Raw genomic sequence first — 20,536 nt, forward strand, 5'->3', positions numbered from 1 at the left:
TAAAAAAAAAAAAATGAGATCTTGCCATTTGCAACAACATGCATGGATCTTGTGGGTATAGTGCTAAGAGAAATAAAGCAGAGAAAGGCAAACACCTACAACTTGGCACTACTCTGCGGAGCTGCCCCAGCTCAGTGCTTCCTATGGGTTTGGCAGAGGCCTTGCTCTTACTACATCTCAGCTCAGCTTCTCCCTTCATTACATCCTGGGGCTTTCCCTTCCCCCACAGGTGTGATCCCAGGAGCACTCTCTAATGAATTCCCTGTGTGTGAAGCTTTGTCTCAGAGTTTACTTCCCCCAAAATCAAAGCCTGCATTCAGATTTCTGTCTCATAATGTCATAAATGGCTTGTATAGTCATAGTTTTAAGAGATTGTTCATTTGAATTAGGATCTAAATAAGGTCCACAATGCAGTTGTTTAGTATGGCTTTTAGGTCTCTTTTGGTGTATAGGTTTCTTCCTCTTTCTCTTTTCTCCCCTTGCAATTGATGTGTGGGAGAAATAGAGTCATTAATCCTATAGTTTCCCAAAGTGTGGACCTTGCTGATCGCTCCCCATAGTGTAGCTTAACAAGTGTTACCTGTAATTTCTAGTTGGATCCAAAGCCAGCTTCATTTTTGGGGGAGGCAAGAATACTTCATAAGTAGTGTTAAGTTCTTCCATTAAGAATTATATAATTTCTGAGTGTCTCTCTTTTTGTGATGTTAGTCACCTATGATGTGGAATGAGCTAATATGGATCATCCATTAATTCATTAGGAGTTACATAGTAGGGATATTCTAATTCTATCATTACAATGTTCTATTTCATTATCTAGTAGTACAACTTAATATAAGAAAGTCAGGACAATTGCTCCATTTTTTTTAACAGCTTTTAAAATAATGTGGTGGTTTTCTAACATCCTCCAATGGTGAGGATTTTTTTTCTACAACAATTATGAACTAAAAGTTCAGCATACTTGTGGTCATTATTCTTATGAATACTTAAATTACCACATCTAATGGCAGTCTCTTCCATGTAGCCTCTGGGTCCTTTCAATATGACACTAAGGAATCTTTGATAGTTTCTCTTTGATTTTCCAAGCAACAATTCTCCAATTATCTGGCACCAGTTGAGTGTCCTACAATTCTCTTCAATCCTGACACTACCCAGAGCTAGTGTAGACACCCCAGGTTGAGGGCTCAGTCCTAGAAAATTTCCCCCACTTCAGATGCCAGCTGCAAATGGGGTTTCCAGATGATCCAAACTTCTGCCCAGCTGACTACAGATTCAAGGCTTCCCATGACCTCCCACTCCACATCACCAGGTTCCAAATTTTGCTAGAATGACTCAACAAACCAGGAAATCACTGTATTTACAATGATAATTTATTATAAAGGATACAAATGAACAGCCAGATAAAGAGATGAATAGGACACAGGGGGAGGGGCATAGAGCTTCCATGCCCTCCCCAGACATGCCATCCTCCCAACCCAGAAGCTCCCTTACCCTCATTCTTCCAGTTATCTGTGTTTCACTACATGGACAAGATTGATGAAATCATTAGCCATTGGAGAATGAACACAATCTCCAGCCACCTTTGTCTCCCTGGAGGTCAGCCACCATCCTAATTCAATCAAGGAGCCAAACAAGAGTCGCCTCACTAGCATAAACTTTGGTATAATTGAAAGAAACTTCTCCTGAATAACAAAAGATACTTCCTATCAGGAAATTGCAAAGGTTTTAGATTTGTGCCAGGAACCAGCTTCAATGTCATATTTTGCCTAATATGACAAGCTATTCTAAGCTCGCTTTATACATTGCCTACCCTGGACTTGGATTCAGACATTTCCACAAGAGGCCAAATTTCCTTTTAGTAGGAAATGGTATATAGAAACAACAATCTATACACCATTATATAGAAATCTGGACACTAAAGGTGTTCATTGCTGATAGGTTAGCTACTGTTTCTAGGTCTTGTAAGTATGCAAAACTGGAAAAATCCTTGAAGATAAAATTCTTCATGAATTCAACTGAGCTTCTTCTTTAAAACCACAAGCATTCTCTTTTCAAAAAATTTTTAATGTTTATTTTTGACAGAGAGAGGCAGACTGCAAGTGGGGGGGGTGCGCAGAGAGAGAGAGGGAGAGAAAGAATCTAAAGCAGGCTCTAGGCTCTGAACTGTCAGCACAGAGCCCAACACAAGGCTTGAACCCAAGAACTGTGAGATCATGATCTGAGCTGAAGTCAGACACTTAATCGACTGGCCACCCGTACATCCCTTGTTTAACCTCTTCTGCCTCTGAAGCTGAGAATCCTAGAATTTGATTTAGAATGTCACATAATTATTTACTTTTGTCCCACAATACATATATAACAGTCTCAGGTGAACAATATAACTTTTGCAAACTATTTATAAAAAAATTGTGTTCTCTCCTGTGCTTAGGATATATCCCACTAGGGATGTACTGTCCAATTACCAGGTTTAAATTCACTCATTCATCATTATAATTCAATACTATAATTCCTTAATTCACTATTATAATTCCTTTCTGTCAACAACTGAATACACACTAAGGTTAATTTTGTTTCATTTCCTCTTTACTATCTAGGATTGCTTTTATTTTTTATTATATTCTTTACATTTATAAAATACACATTTACTTAGAAGAAGAAAACAAATGAGCAGATTTATTTAGGAAGTACCAATAGATAAACCAAAAAATGCCAAGCAAAGAAAATGTAAAAGGAGTTAAAAAAAAAAAAAACTCAGATAATAGCAGCATACTCTCTCTTTTCATAGATTCTACTTTGATCTGTGTTACCACAACTTATTTCCAGCTATAAATAACATGTTAAAAGGCTAGGATTCCATATGATTTTTAAACCTAATTTTGTTTTATAATTATATGAAATATAAAACAAGGATATTCAAAGAACCCTGGTTGCAGGGGAGCCTGGAGGGACTCAGTCCGTTAAGCGTCCAACTCTGGATTTTGGCTCAGGTCATGATCTCACAGTTCATGGGATCAAGCCCCAAGTCAGGCTCTGCATTGACAGCTTTGAGGGGATTCTCTCTCTCTGTCTTTCTGCCTCTCCCCTGCTCGTTCTCTCCCTCTCTCTCTCTCTCAAAATAAATAAACTTAAAAGGCAGCAACAACCTTAACAACAAAAGAGCCTGGTTTCTATCTACTTCTTCTCCACTATATGTATATATATTCTATCTACTTCTTCTCCATATACATATATGTATATGTATATATACCCCTTTCTATAAAAAATTTTACTTATGTTAATTGTAAGAATTTTTAAGTTCTAGAATTTTTTGGTTTTAGACTGCTATAGCACCCCGCCCCCCTTACAAGGAAGAAGAGAGGAAGGCAGAACGGAAGGATATTGGTATTTATGGAACACTCATCACATACCAGACATATTCCCAGTATCTATAATCCTCACTGTAACTCTCAGACAGGCCTATTATAATCCCTATTTTATAAATGAAGAAACCTAGGTACAGAGAGGGTTGTTTAAGGTTACTCGCCCAGCTAATTACAGACAGAACTGATATTGGAACCCAAATTTTTTTCACTCCAAAAGTATTGTCTGTCAAGTACACTTTCTCTGATATTTCTGACCTAGATTTCTCCCCATAAAGCTAAAGAATATGCTTTAACATTCATTCTCTCTCCTCCTCCATTCTGAGTGTCCTGTGAGATAGTGCATTTCGTTTCTATTTCCATGCACATGGTTTATAGTTTCACATATTTCAAATATTTCTATTTATAAATAAAAAACAGAGATGTCATACCAGAAAGATTTGAAAAGCCCTGCTGGCAAATATCAGGGGTACCATGCACTTTCGCAGAAGCTTTCAGACTCAAGATGGAAAAGAAATTACATTATAAGAAAAATTCTATTTTCAATTTCAACATGGGTGTCTGACTGAATGGAGGCAGGGAGGCCTAACGAAAAGCCACTGCACACGTGCTCTATGGCACTCCCTCTCTGTTCCCCAATTTCCAGCAGCTTCGCTGTACTGTGCTTTAGGAAATGACACGGGAGGGGCTCGGGGCAAAGCTGCATCGACAGAGAGAAGCAGAGTCAAAGGCATGAGCAGGAGCTGAGTGTTCACATGGTTTCAGGGACTGGGAACCACTCATTCCCCTTGGAGCTGGAAACATACCCCCCACTCCCCAACTCCCTCCTTGGGCATCCTCAGAAACCTAGGAAAGGCACTGATCGTCCCACAGAACATTTTATATGGATATTATGGGAAAGTAGCTCCAGCAAAATCAAAGGCTAAAAACATTAAGATTACAATAAAAGTAGAAAGCCTGTGAAAAAGACTGTGTCATGTTTTTTTTTAATTGAGGATTAAAGCTATAATTATCTTTAAGATTATAATACCTACGATGAGAACATTTGTTACTTAAAAAAAAAAAGAGAGAGAAGCCAATATTCATTTTTGTAACTGGGAAGCATAACTGAATTACCCCAAAACACTACTCTGAAAAGCTGCAAACTCATCAGTCAAGAGAGACAGGGTCTGAGCATCATACAAAGTTCTGGGGTGGAGTGGTGGAAAGAGGCAAAGACATGTAATAAGCAATTCAAGACAGTAAATTACTTTAAGTTCAGTAACCAAACCTTTAAGTGCTGAATAACTAAAGTCTGATCCATCCCTTTAGGATTTTTTTTTTTTTAATGAGGGAGACACAGTATCTAAGGCAGGCTCTGTGCTACTAGCAGAGAGCCCAACACAGGGCTTTAACTCCCAAACTGTGAGATCATGACCTGAGCCAAAGTCTGTTGCTTAACCAACTGAGCCACCCAGGCACCTCGATCCATCCCTTTAAAAACAGAGTGGGCTGTAGGGGAGTTCTATTGTTAGTTTCCTTAGGAACCTCCACACTGTTTTCCAGAGGGGCTGTACCAGTTTACATTCCCACCAACAGGGAGAGAGGCAAACCATGAGAGACTCTTGAATGCTGACAAAAACTGAGGACTGATGGATGTGGGGGGGAGGGGGGATGGGCATGGAGGAGNGTGGGCTGAAAAGAGTTCAAAAGAAGATGACATTTATTAAGTACCCACAGATATATTTCACTGTACTAGGTGTTTTCTAGTTCCTGCGAGGAATAAAATAGGTACTTCACCAACTAAGGAGCTGTTAATGTGTATATCTGCAATTCTCAGAAATGACCTATCAAGTCATACTGTTCTTTTTTTATTATTATTTTAGAGAGAGAGAGAGAGAGAGAGCGCATACAAATGGGGGAGAGATGCAGAAGGGGAGAGAGAGAAAATCCCAAGCAGGCTCCATGGTTACCATAGAGATTGAGGTGGAGCTCAATCCTAAGACTCTAGGATCATGACCAGAGCTGAAATCAAGAGTCAGATGCTCACCCAGGACCCAAGACATATTGTTCTAAAAATGGTCCCTTGTGCCTTTAAGAAAAAGTGGAGCTAATAGTTTATAGACAGATCCTTTCATAATTCTAAGGTTTCCAACAGTGAAAAAAATTTGTTGTTGTTGGTCATGGAGTCATTGCTATGTTTTCTCTTTCATTTCATGACGGTTTAATTCATATAATACAATGTATTTCTTATTATTAGGCCATTGAAAGTCACTGGAGCCCCCTTTTCAAAGAAAGTAATTATCTATTTTTATAAAGTATTCTTCTAACTTTTTCTGAATATAACTTGAGGGTCTTTTTTCTTTGTCTAAGTCAAATTCCATCTTTGTTTCCTAGAATTGAATAACTTATGAGCTAACATTCAAGGGCCAAAATAAATGGCATATTCTCTTGGCACAAGAAGCCGTATTTGGCATAAAGAAGTGATAAATAGTCTAAAAATGAATTTTCCCTCATGCAAAAAAAATAGCCTAAAAGTTTGAAGGGATATCATAAATCATTTATTATTATTCCTTTGTAATGAAAGAATCTTGCATATAATATGGCTGCCAATTAATAAATGCTCACTCATTTATTCAACCATTCACTTGTTAAACAAATATTTGTTGATCACCTACCATGTACTAAGCATCATGCTAGTTGCTGGTGTAAGATAATAATAAGCAAAAATAGACCTGTTTCTTCCCTCTCTAGAAGTGGCAGTCTAATGGGAGAGAGAGGCAAAAATTGTCTGTGATAAGAGCTATAAGGGGAAAGTACTTCACGATATAAAAACCTAGAATGGGGAGATTTGACCCAATAAGAAGGCTGAAGAGGGCTTCTCTGAAAAAAAAAATAATGGTAAAGGTGAAATTTGAAAGAGCAGAAGTTGTTTACGGTGAAGAGGAAAAGGGAAAGTGTTCCAGGTAGAGGAAATTGAATGTGGAAAGGTCCTGTGGCAAGTTGATTTTTTTTTAAAGACAAGTGTGGTTGGTGTGGAGAAAGCAAGGGGTTGAGTCATGTCTGAGAAGCTATGCAGGACTCCCCAGGTGGATTAAGGCAGTGAGAAGCCACTGAAAGAGCTTAAGAAAGGATATGGTGAGACCAAATTAGCATTTGAAAAACTCACTTTGGCTACTGTGTGGACAACGAAATGGAAAGAGACCAGATGATTAGAGTAAAACTAGTTAAGAGGCTAACAGAGGTCCAGGGAAAAGGTGACTGTAGTTTGGACTAAGGTGATGATAGTAAAGATGGAGAAAAGTGAACAAATTTAAGAAGTACTCAGGAGGTAAAACCTACAGGAGCTATTGATGCACTGTATGTAACAAGCAGTCATCTAGCTTTGTTCCACAAACCTCCAAGCCTGAATCAACTAGCAATCTGCTTTCTCCAGTCATTGGAAACCTGCGGAACCACACAATCATGTACTTATGCAAAGAGACGTCTCTCTTCTCTGTAAAGCCTCCATCACCACTTGTTGAACCTTGTGCTGCCTCGATTTCAATTTCCTCTAGTGGCCAAATCAACTTGTCACTCTACTTAACCTCCAAGCCTACCCCTCCCTGCACCCAACCTTCTTACTCTCTACAGGTAAATGTGCCTCTTGATTCACCAAGAAAATTAAAGTCATCAGGTATGAATGCTCTCACTTACTCTCCCCATTATCAAACTCATCTACCATCACATCTACATCATTGTTAATTCTTCTCTTCCTTCTCCAAGAACAATGGCTCCCTTTTCTTGTTCAAAGAAAACCCTCTACTTGGGGGGGGTGGGGAGGGGCAGTAAACAAGTTTAGTCTGAATGCCTGAGTGAATCTTGATTCTCCCACACCAACTAGGGAAACCTAAATGGATTAATTAACATATCTAAGCCTTAATCATCTCATCTGTAAGATGGAAACAATAAACACTACAGAGGGTTGTTGTGATGATTTAATAAATACTCCACTGGTTGGCATATGGTAAATGTTCAATAAATGTTGACTATTATTATTATTAGCCTTATCTCCTCCATGACTCTTCTGCTGTGTTAGTTATCCTTTCTCTTTTCTGTATTGGTAACTTCTCCCATTCTAAATAAGACATACGATGGTGTTTAGAAAGAACATGGGTTTTGGATTCATTTTTATTTTGCTTTGGGAGTCGCTTGGCCCAGGATTCAAATCTTGGGTCTAATCACCTCTTCCCTGAGTGACCTCGGGGTAATATTTTCCCCCTATTGAGAAAAGGAAATAGATATGCTCCACTTACATAGCTGTGGTGAAACTTAGGGAAAGGCTTCTAGCACAATGTTTGTTATATTAAACTGTTCACAAGTGCTATAAAGGCAATGTATCTTTACCTTTAGTAAGTGGTGGTTTTAACAACAGTAGTGGTGATGATAACAGCAGTTTTGTTATTCCTTTTCTCTTCATTCTCTCCTTAAAAAATACTCCTTTTATCCCTAGCCTCTCTAGAAGAACTTAGCCCACTTCTACTCCTATTCTGACCTAGGCCCAAAATAACAACATTCATATCAACATATTAATACCTTCTTGTTTCCAACTCTCAGATCCTAGTCACTCCTCTGCCATAAAACTAGAATGAAGTTGTTCTTGCCAAGGGAGCAAGACTCTCCTAATTTTCAATCCATTGAACAATTTACAGTTCTTACTCAGCTGCATTTGGCCCTATAGATAATTCCCTTTTTAAAAATTCATGTTTAGGAGAGGGCAAGATGGCGGGGAAGTAAGGAGCTCCGTACTTGCACTCGCGCCCATACATCACACAGAAAAGATCTGAAGCCATTGGAAACCTTACAAAACCTGAGAGATTGGGAGAAAAAAGACGCAGNCACATATAATACCATTTTAATCTTTAGAGCTTTGTGAATTATACATGAAGTACAGAGAAATCAAGTAATTTGCTCAAGGCCCAATGTAATAAATATTAGAACTAAAAAAAAAAAATTCAAGTTTAATTAACATAGAGTGTTATATTAATTTCAGATGTACGATATGATTAAACAATTGTATACATTGCTCACTGCTCATCAAGATAAGTGTACTTACTCTTAATTCCCTTCATTTCACCCATCTTCCCACCCACCTCTCCTTTAGCAACCACTAGTCTGTTCTTTGTATTTAAGAGTCCGGGTTTTTTTCTCTTTTTTCTTTTTTTGTTCATATATATATACATATAAATACCACCTCTTCCTTATCCATTCAACTACATATGAACACTTAGGTTGCTTCCATATCTTGGCTTTTGTAACAATACTGCAATAAACATAGGGGTTTATTTATCTTTTCAAATTAGTGTTTTTGTTTCCTTGGAATAAATACCAAGTAATGAAATTACTGGATCATATGGTAATTCTATTTTTAATATATTCTATTTCTTCCTGGGCTATCTATTCTGTTCCATTGATCAGCGTCTATTTTTTTGTGCCAGTACCATACACTTTTGATTACTACAGCTTGGTAGTATATCTTGAAATGTGAGACTATGAGATGTCCAGCTTTGTTCTTTTTCAAGATTGTTTTGGCTGTTTAGGGGTCTTTTGTGGTTTCAGGCAAATTTTAGGATTGTTTGTTATTGTTCTGTGAAATATGTTATTTATATTTCGATAAGAATTGCATTAAAGCTATAGATTGTGTAGGGTCTGCTCTTCTCCCTTCTCTGTGCTTGTGGTTAGTCTTACCAGTTTGGTTCCTGAGAGCATCTCCATCCCTCTTACCATTTTCGGTGTGATCGCCTCTCTGTGTTTAACTGTGGAAAGTCTGTTCTGCCAATATTTGGTCATTTTCTGAGTTAGTTGCTCTGATTTGGCTATTATGTAGGTGTGTCCATGGGAATGAGGTGAGCTTTGGATCCACCTACTCTGCAATCTACCTACATTCCTCCTTCTTAAAATGTCTTTTTCTCCTGGATTCTTTCCTGTTTCCTCTATCTATTGGTATTCCCATTTATCCCCAGACCACTTTTCTTCTCACTCTACACACTAAGCCTGGACCATCTTACCAATTCTCATCTTCCTGTATGAGGAAGATGACACATATATGACACATATCTCCAGTCCTGATCTCTCCCCAGAGCTCTTCCTATCTAGTGGAAACACTTTAGAACATCACCTTTTCTGCCCCCCAACTTCAACACACACACACACACATACACACACAACACATGCGCACAGATGCACACAAAACCCTTCTTGTTCCTTCCTTTATATACTCTATCCTAGTGTGTGGAACCAATTGCAGTCATTTTGTCTATATCTATTGAGTGTTACCAAGTGCTTGCAATCATCTTACCAATAATCAAAGCTGGAAATTTAGGCACTCCGGCTCCTCTCTCCTCCCATTGCCCAGGCCCAACTGTTCACCAGGCCCTGGACATTCTTTCCCAGGAACACAACACACGCATACAGATGCACCCCTTTCTCTTTACCCCACTACTGCTACTGAATTAGTTCAAAGTCTCATTGTATTGCAATCACCTCCTAAATTCAATCTTGGTTATTTGTTCCACCACCCCGGTCCATGTTCCACATGGCCATTAGAGTTAGCCTGACAATGTAATTTTACTCCCTTGGGGTGTCTGAGTCGGTTAAGTGTCCAACTTCGGCTCAGGTCATGATCTCACGGTTCGTGGGTTTGAGCCTCATGTTGGGCTCTGTGCTGACAGCTCAGAGCCTGGAGCCTGCTTCAGATTCTGTCTCTGGCTTTCTTTTTTTTTTTTTAATTTTTTTTTTACATTTATTTATTTTTGAGAGAGTGAGACAGAGTGTGAGCAGGGGAGGGGCAGAGAGAGAGAGGAGACACAGAATCCGAAGCAGGCTCCAGGCTCTGAGCAAGCATTCAACACAGAGCCCAACATGGGGCTCGAACCCACAAATCGTGAGATCATGAGCCAAAGTCAGACACTTAAACGACTAAGCCACTCAGGCGCCCCTGTCTCCGACTTTCTCTGCCCTTCCCCTGCTTGTGCTTTGTCTGTCTCTAAAATAAATAAACATTAAAAAAAATTCTTTTTAATAGGTAATCATGTTACTCCCTTATAGAAAAACCTCCACACACTTCGTCACTTACCAGAACCTACAGTATTGCTTTAAAAGTGACTTGCAATTGGAATACAACCTCATTTCGCTCAATTCAACTACTCTAGATGTCTGAATTACTCCTCCTCATTTTGTAGAATATGCTGTGCTTGGTTGATTTCTCACAACTACTCACATTATAAAACTTAGCTACAGATTGCCTTCTCTGGGACTCTTTCACCAAGACTTCAGGCAAACGGGTCCCTCTTTTCTTTCATTGTGCTAGGAACGTCTTCAAACTCACATTCTAGCACTTAGTGGGAAGCCATTACAGTTATTTATTTATTATATTGGTCTCTTACACTAGACAGCACGCTCCTTGGATACAGGGGCCTTATCTTTGTAATGCCGGTACCTCACATACAGCCTGGCATAGTATAGATCGTTAATAAACATTTTCTGAATAAATGAACCAAAGAGTGAAAAACTGCAGGTAGAGACAACAGCATGAGCAAGGCCTAGAAAAAGCATGTTGTGCTCTGGGTATGCCTAGCAGCTCAGTGTGTCTGGTGCTTATGACAGTTGAGAAAGGATGTTAAGAAAAGAGTTTGGAAAAGTAGATTGGGACCAAACTGTGAAGGAACTTGTCTGTCAGGCCAAGCTTGGACTTTGTCCCACAGGCGACTGAGAGCCTGCGATGAATCAGCCTCCAGTTTTTAGTTTGAAATTATTTTATTATATTTTATTGGATTTTTGCAGTTGAAACAGAAACCACTCTAACTTAAGTAGAAAGGAATTTATGATACAATTTCAGGTGGCCCACAGAAACACTGAAGGGCTGGAGGAGCAGACTAGACAGAGGATCTAGCTAAAACACCCAGGCCCCAAATCACAAGACTTCTGCCCTCACCTATGCAAACGGTCACCAAGTCAAGATGTTTCCACCATGACCTACCACAATCTGCACCAACAAAAACGGATGCCTCTCTCAACTCAGTTCTAAATTCAAGTTTCATACAACTTCACCTGATTGATGGAACCTAGTTATATTTGAAACCTTAGCTGCAAGAGGATCTAGAAAATGTAATTTACAGTTTTTCCAGGCTCTGTAATACCAAAATGAAGCTGGAATGGATGATGAGTAAGACAATCCACAGTTTTTATGTTCCTAAGGATGTGTTTTACTTGGGTATCTATGAGAGCCCATTACTCCGTATGTAAAGATAGCACATTAGTCATGTATGGCAACAATGCTAGGTAATAAACAACAAACATCTCCATGGCCAATAACAAAAGACCTCTCTTTCCTGACTTTCAGGTCTGCAGGTCAACTGGGTGGCTCTGAATCAGGCTAGAGCTGGGGTTTTGTCTATTCCATAGCTCTTCACTTTGAGGTCTAGGCTAAAAGGGCATCGGCACAAGGAGCATGTTCTTCCCATGACAGATCATAGGGGTGGGAGAAGGAAAGCCAAACCTCATGAGAAAAATAAGAACCTCCTGATCATAAAAGAAGCAAAATATCTAGTAGATTCATTCCTGAGTGTCATAGAAGGGAAACAGTGCCTCTCATATGGAAGTAAAAGAGGAACTAGAAAGCAAACACAAACTGCCTTCAGAATCAGACCAGCCCTTAGAGATGGAATATGACAAACTAAGATGAGAGGCAGACTGAGTCAGAGCCTAGGACTCCTACAAGAAAAGAAGCTAGGACGGGATCAGAAATATGTCCTTTGGATAATGTTGAGTTTCTCGTATCATCTTTGTTTATTATTTTACCATCCTCTCCATTCTTTCATATAATAAACAATTATTAAGCACCCAGTATGTACTGGGCAGTGGGCTGAATGCCCTGGAGTCCATAATAAGCAACACAGACATGTTCTCTGGAGTGTGGAGGCCGAACAATTACAAAAGTGTGTTAAGGGCTAAGGTATGGGGAAGTACCAGTTTATAGGAGAGACACTCCAGATTTGTATTTTAGAAAGCACCTCTGCTCCTTGGGATAGTAAAAGGTAGGTTGATCAGCCAGAATCCCTGTGCAATAAGTAACTCAAGTGAAAAAAGAGGAGACCTGTGTTAATGGTAAAAGTAGGGATGGAAAAGGAAGCTACATTACACAGTCATTTTGGAGATGATACTGAATCTGAGGGTAAGAGAAACAAACTAAAGGAAGAGCCTGAGGCCTCTGGCTTGCGCTGGTAGAACCCAGTTTCATGCATTCCCTTGGGTCTTCTCTGTGAATGCTGCTCCCTCACCTCTCTGAGCCCAAGGAGCCCCAACTCCTCCTGTAATACACGTGTAGAGAATTAAGTAACCATCTTACATGAAAGAGAGATCTACTGTACAAGTTAGTGCCTAGAGTAGGTCAGTCAAGTTATTACTGGCTCTAATTATCACCCCCATAGCTGTTAAATTCTTTACCTGCAGCAGAGTAGAACTCCAGAGGTGAGAAATTCTTTCCTGCCTTTGAAAATGCCAAGGAAAAAACCCAAAGGAGTAACTTCCAATATGAACCTTAGAAATCAAACCTATGCTGTACATGGAGACAAAGCAGGCACAGGGAAAAGCACCGGCAAACATGGAAAATAACTTACTGGAAAGTCAAAGGTCCAATATTGATTTTATTTAGAAATTACCTCCTACTGTGACTTGGGGGTGTAAATGTGGAGGGTGTAGCCCTCAAAAGCAGCAAACAGTGAAAAAACTTAAAAAAAGAAGAGTACAAAGAAGTCAAGGATGGCCAGCCCCTATGGTATTTTTCACTCATTCATGTCTAATTACGGTGTGAAGAGGGAAAGCTGAGCTATCCATCAGACATGTGGAGGAGCATAAAGCATAGAAGTGAGGAGGTGGCACAGAGAAGATAAGATCCTATGGAAGCTCTCCTAGCCAGAGGGAGAAAGCCGCTTTGGTGATTCCCGTGGCCTTTTAGAGAAGAAAGATTCAGGTGGATGCTGTCTGTGAAGGGAGAAAGAGCTTTTCCCACCTTGTCTGTGAAAGGCTCACCTTACCAAACACTTTGCTCTCTCCTTCTGAACTCATTGTCTGAAATTTCCATCAGCAGCAATCTCATAGGAGATATCAGCATTTTAACTAAATTAAGAAAATATACAGGGTCAACAGATTCTCCAGCTAACCAGAGAGCGTTCGTTTTCAATGAACGTCATCCATAGTCGTCATAGGTGGAATCCGTTTTTAGTGCCAGGGTTCTGACACCTTTATCCTTCTGCTTTCCAGGTCCACTTATTCCTGTGGCAGGAACTCAGGAGGTGATGGGGGAATCACATTAAACATGAAGAGAACCACCTGAGAGATGTTGAAAGCCAAATCTCTGAGCTCACACAACCAGATTCCTGAAATATGATGAAGAGATTTCCTAGGAGGCTTCAACCTAGAACAGAAGCACGCGTGTGCGCGAACACACACACACACACACACACACACACACACACACACAGGAGAGGAGAAGCAGAAAGAGGAAAAACCTTAACTGCATATTTACAAGGATAAAAATTAGATGTGTATGTGGTTATAGGAGTACAAATCTATATTAAAGATTGGATTTTGGGGGGCACCTGGGTGGCTCAGTCAGTTAAGTGTCTGCCTTCAGCTCAGGTCATGATCCCACGGTTCATGGGTTTGAGCCCCAAGTCGGGCCCTGTGCTGACAGCTAGCTCAGAGCCTGGAGCCTGCTTCAGATTCTGTATCTCCCTCTCTCTCTCTGACCCTCCCCTGCTCACGCTGTCTCTCTCTCTCTCAGAAATAAATAAAAAACATTAAGAAAAAAAGATTGGATTTTTTAAACTCAATTTTCTAATAACAGACAACACTTCACCAACATGTAGTAAATGACCTTTCTGTTCTTTCCTAGTGTACTTGTTTTTCTATAAGGAGTTCATTTTTTGTCTATCTTGTGAGTATTTGCAATATCTGTCAAGAAACCAAATAGAGAATAATATTTGTTATTATTCTGACACCCTGGATGATTCTCTACTGAGAAAAGTAACAAGGTCATATGCTATGGTAGCAGATTGTCCCTGGCTGATTTGCTCTCATAGTACTCCATGCTGATTACCAAAGTCATCTGAGCCTATGAAATGCACGTCAATGTGTGCCAGTTTACTATCTGGATTTATATTTAGGGTTATAGTTTGGTCATTTCTTCTAACTTTGCTGATTTTAGTACAGGGAAGAGCCCTTATATCTATTCATTTGCCATGTAATTAGATTTATCCTAATGATCTAAGGTATGTTCTATAACGGTGTCCCAGTATTTACAATCCAGAAGTTATAATTAACAAAAGCAATTGTATGTTCTTACTTCCATATCTCATGGCTGAATGGGATGTAACCGAGTTCCTGATGCTGGGTATGATATAACAAAGGATGATGAGGAGCTGTGCCATAGCTATCTGCTAGTGACAGAGCTGTAACACACAGAAAGAGGTACAAAAGAGCTAGACAGTTCACAGCCTGAGCGTACAAGTCATAGGGCTTTATTCTGAATTTGACTCACTGTATAGACTTGGGGGAAATTACCAAGTTTTTCCAAAGTTCAGTTTTCTTTGTTCACCAAGGTTAAGACAATAACATTTACTTTATTTGGGCTTTAGAAATAATCCAATAATCTATGTGAAAGTCGTCATTCCTGGGCCATGGTATGTGCTCAGGGTTAGTTATTGTTACTATATCAGCAATCATCATCATCAGACTCTTTCCAGGGATCTGGCAGAAAACAGAGGCACAATTTGAGGAGAAACCAATAAAGAGACTTTTCATCAAGGCACAAGGGAAGGAGGGAGGGAAAGCATGGCAGACAGTGCAGTGTCTCAGGATTAGTGTTGGTTACCCCTAAAGCAGCACCAACCCTGAAGGAACCCACAGAGAGAAGACTGTGCAAAAGGGACTGTCTAATGGGAACTGTGATTCCCCCTAAGGAAGAAGCTGGGGAATAAGCACTCAATCTCTCTCTTCCCTCCCTCCAATCTCCTGTTGGTTTATTTCACTGGCCAACACAACAGAAGGCCAGAGAATGAAAATACCTTTCCATGTAGTCTATATGGTTCAGCCCCCCTGATCTCAGACCAGGATAAAGAAAGATGAGGGGGAAATGGAATGTATCGGAACAAATACAGTATATTTGTGTGTGTGTGTGTGTGTGTATCTATCTATCTATCCTACCTTTTCCATATGTATGACGGGTAAATAATTTATCATTTATCTCATTCTTTAAAGTTAAGTGTAAACTTTACTCTGAAAATAAGGTCCCTCCCAGAGGGTACTGTAAGTCTGGAAGTAGAGTACCTGGAGTTAGAAAGCAAGGTATTTAGGGGCACCTGAGTGGCTCAGTTAAGTGTTAAGCATCCAACTTCAGCTCAAGTCATGATCTCGTAGTCTGTGAGTTCAAGCCCCATGTTGGGCTCTGTGCTGACAGCTTGGAGCCTGAAGCCTACCTCAGATTCTGTGTTTCCCTCTCTCTCTGCCCTTCCCCCCCATCAAAAATAAATAAACATTAAATTTTTTTTAAAAAAAAGAAAAGAAAGCAAGGTGTTTGGATCCAGGCTGTTGAGAGAAGTGGATGATGAATCCTATACACACACATTTGGCTGACAAGGTTGACAAAGCCTCAGCTGTGTTCTCAGCCTCTCAAGCCATAACATGTGTGCATGAAGAGTCATCCTGGTTACTACATCTGAGCAAGCGACTGAAAATTCAAGCCTCCTCAGCTCAAATTTTCCTTTGCTAGAGCACGAAGGGAAAAGTTGCTGCTAGCTTTGGAGTCCACGCTGACAGACAATTTCACATGAAAAAAAACAACACCAGTGTAATGCTATAGCTTGCTTTGGGAGATCAGGGAATGAAAATATCACTCACAAAGACAAACAAGCAGGGCTAGTTGTACTATTTGGCACAGACAGACTAGTCATACTACTTAGCAAAAACGAATGCAATCCCACACAAAGAAACCCATGCTTACTTGGAGATGTACTTGAATTCTACATCTACATGGATATTAATCCATGTCTAAAAATGCTTTTAAAGTTGTTACAGAGAGAACAGCTTTGGAAGGAGGGAGGGAGTGAAGATAAATATGACAAGCACAACACAACTAATCTTATATGCCGATCATGCTTCCTGGTAACATTTGTAGCCTAAACCCCTGCAATTCAAACAGTGTCCCTGTAACTCTAATGACTTCCTCATATGACCAAAGCCAACTGAAAGTCTCAAACTACATGAAGGATTCTTTCTAAATTTTAGAGGGAGAAAACTGAAAAGAAATATACCTTGGGATTTTATCATCTATAAACTAAATCATAATCTCTCTCAAGGTACTCTCCACAAACAAATGACTGTTATAGGAGGAATCATATCTTTGAATAACCTCAATCTCTATGCTTTAAAGACTAAAAATGATGCAATAGGGAAAAGACCATCTCCTGTAAACATGGTGATTGGAAAACTGGACAGCTACATGCAAAAGGATGAAATGGAACACTATCTGACACCATACACAAAAATTAACTCAAAATGGATTAAAGGCTTGAACATAATACCTGAAACCATAGGACTCCAAGAAGAAAACGTAGGCAGTATCCTCCCTGACAGTGGTCTTGTTAATATATTTCGGATTTGACACCAAAAAGAAAAAAATAAACAAGTGGGACTACATCAAACTAAAAAGCTTCTACAATGCAAAGGGGAACCCATCAATAAGCTGAAAAGGCAACCCACCAAATGGGAGAAAATATCTGAAAATCATATATCTGTAAATCACATATCTGATAAGGGTTTAACATCCAAAATATATTTAAAAACTCATACAACTCAATAGCAAAACAATACAATCCAATTAAAAATTGGGCAGAGGATCTGAGTAGACATTCTTCCAAAGAAGACACATGGCCAATTCATACATGAAGAGGCAGCCAACATTACCAATCAGGGAAATGCAAATCAATACTATGATGAAATAGCACCTCACACTTGTTAAATGACTATTATCAAAAAGAAAAGAGATAACAAATGCTAGTGAAGAGATGGAGAAAAGGGAACCCCTTGCACTGCTGGTGGAAATGTAAATTAGTGCAACCACTGTGGACAATAATATGAAGGTTCCTTAGAAAATTAAAAATAGAAACACTATATGATCCAGTAATGCCAATTCTGAGGATTTATCCAAAGGAAATGAAAACACTAACTCAAAATGACATATGAACCCCCATGTTCACTGCAGTATAACTTACAATAGCCAAGACATGAAAGCATCCTAACTGTCCATCAATGGATAAAGATGGAAAATGTGCTGTACGTATATATATATACATATATGTGCTATATATACATATGTGCTATATGTACATGTGTATATATGTATATATACATTTATGTGCTATATATGTGTGTATATATACACACAATGGAAAATTATTCAGCTGTACATATGTGCGCTATATATACATATGTGCTATATGTACATGTGTATATATGTATATATACATATATGTGCTATATATGTGTGTATATACACACAATGGAAAGTTATTCAGCTGTACATATGTGCGCTATATATACATATGTGCTATATATATACATGTGTATATATGTGTATATATACATATATGTGCTATATATGTGTGTATACATACACACAATGGAAAATTATTCAGCTGATTATAAAAAAGGATATTTTGTCATCTGTAACAACATAGACCTTCAGAGCATTAGGCTAAGTGAAATGAGTCAGAGAAAGACAAATACCACAAGATCTCATTTACATGTGTAATCTAAAACAAGAACCAAAACCAAACCAAACACTTGAACTAATAGATTCAGAGAACAGGTTGGTGGTAGCCAGAGGCAGGGGGTGGGGAGTGGGCACAATGTGTGAAGGAGGTCAAAAGGTACAAACCTCTGATTAAAAAACAAGTCCTAGAGATGTAATTTATAGCATAATGACCATAGTTAGTAACACTGTACTATATATTTGGAAGTGGTTAAGCAAATAAATTTTAAATGTTCTCATCACAAAAAAAAATTGTAACTATGTGTGGTGGTAGATATGTACTCGATGTACTATGGTGGTCATTTTGCAATATATACAAATATTGTCATCATGTTGTACACCTGAAACCAATACGTCATATGTCAATTAGGCCTCAATTTTTAAAACATAAAAAGTAATCAATATTTTACTATTTTGTGGCACAAAATTATTTGATTTCAATTTTAAAGATTCTTGCTCTAATACTTTTAATTAATTCCAATATTATTAACCAGATCTCTTGTGACTGCACACTCTTTAAAAGGAAAATGAAGGAAATGAATACTTTTCTTTACATAGCATTTGCTTTCTGTTTTTATAGTTTTTTGATGTTTATTTTTGAGAGAGAAAGACAGACAGACAGTGTGAGTGGGGGAGGGGCAGAGAGAGAGGGAGACACAGAATCTGAATCAGGCTCCAGGCTCTGAGCTGTCAGCACAGAGCCCAACGCGAGGCTCTAACCCACAGAAGTGAGATCATGACCTGAGCCAAAGTCAGACGCTTAATCAACTGAGCCACCCAGGGGCCCTGGAATTGAACACCTGCAGTATTTGCCTACTTAGCCTCTCTTTACTAGTCATCTTCACATTTATCTAAGGCACTTCCTTAGAAAACTCTCAAAGAAAAAGATATCACACTAATACCTCAATAAAGTACCAAAAGTTTTTTTGAAATGAACTTAAACTTTTACAATAGTTTTAGATTTACAGAAAAGTTGCAGATAATACAGAAGGGGTTCCCTTAGACCCTATGATCAGTGTTTCTGTTAAGATCTTACATATGATACATTTGTTACAATTAATGAACCAATGTTGATACATTATTTTTAACTAAAGATCATGCTTTGTTTGGATTTTCAGACTTTTTTAAAAGAACTTTCCCCATTGGATATAAGGTATTATAATCTGGGGGGAAAATATTCCACATTAACATAAACAGATTTTGACTGCAACTGTTCATTTTTTAAAGAAGTTTTTTTAGAGATCTTATTTTTAAGTAATCTCTACACCCAAAGTGGGACTCAAACGTACAATCTCAAGATCAAGAGTTGCACCCTCCACTGACTGAGCCAGCCAGGTACCCAGCTGTTCATTGTATCCAAAGCACTTTTACTTCTGATTCAGAACATCCCAGGGACGGTGGACCAGGCCACAGAACACTCATCCGGAGAAATGTGTTCACAGAGAAATGTGCTTCCGCCTTAACTTTGTTCTACTCTAGGAAAACCACTCAAACTTTCTTTGAGCCTAAGATCTATTTCTTCCAAAATGAAGAAATTGAACTAGACGATCTCTGAAACTCTTTCCACCTTGAAATTCTAGGATTCTGGAACACTTAAAAATACTTTAATGTTTTCATAGCAAAGATCAGAATTTATGGCTTGCAGATTGTAACTCTGTCTTTGTCTTCAGCTTTTAAAATCGCTTTTATATTTCTCAATTTTCAAATTTGCCTAGATACCAATAGTACCAACAAGTATGTTAAGATGCACCATGTGTATATTATAAAATGTCTCAGTGATAGCACACGACACCAGGGACTCTCATTCAGTACTGACTTGACCATTGTCCCCTTCTCTTAAGATTCTCGACAGGTTTTCATGTTACTTCATTTCTTTTCCTAACTAACCCAGAAAGATATCTAATTTCCTAATTTTTTTAAAAAAAGATAAGTAGTTGTAAATTCCAGTAAACATGTTAGTTTAAATTATTCAATACTGATTAAATAGTGCTATAATATGACATCAGAATTGTAATCACAACATAAAAGTTAACAATTTAATACCATGGAAATAATAGTCTTACTGATTAAAGAGTGAAGGACTATTATAAAGGCAAAGCCCATTCAGTACGAATAAAATTGTTTTTAAAAAGCCATCAGATTAAACCATCCCCAAACTAGAATATTCGAGGGCAAAAGAGGGGAAGTAACATTTTCACTAATGTGAAGAAAAGAAAGATATATTTTTATTTTTAAAATGAGCATATTTATGAAGTAGGGGTTATACAAGAAGAACAGAATTTCATTATCTAAGAAAAAGGAGTTTGTGACAGTTGAAAGGGAAAATCCCTAGCTCTTTCAAGGCTTCGCCTAT

Source organism: Crocuta crocuta, unplaced genomic scaffold (assembly GCF_008692635.1).
Source record: "Crocuta crocuta isolate KB4526 unplaced genomic scaffold, BGI_CrCroc_1.0 scaffold176, whole genome shotgun sequence".
Taxonomy (NCBI): domain Eukaryota; kingdom Metazoa; phylum Chordata; class Mammalia; order Carnivora; family Hyaenidae; genus Crocuta; species Crocuta crocuta.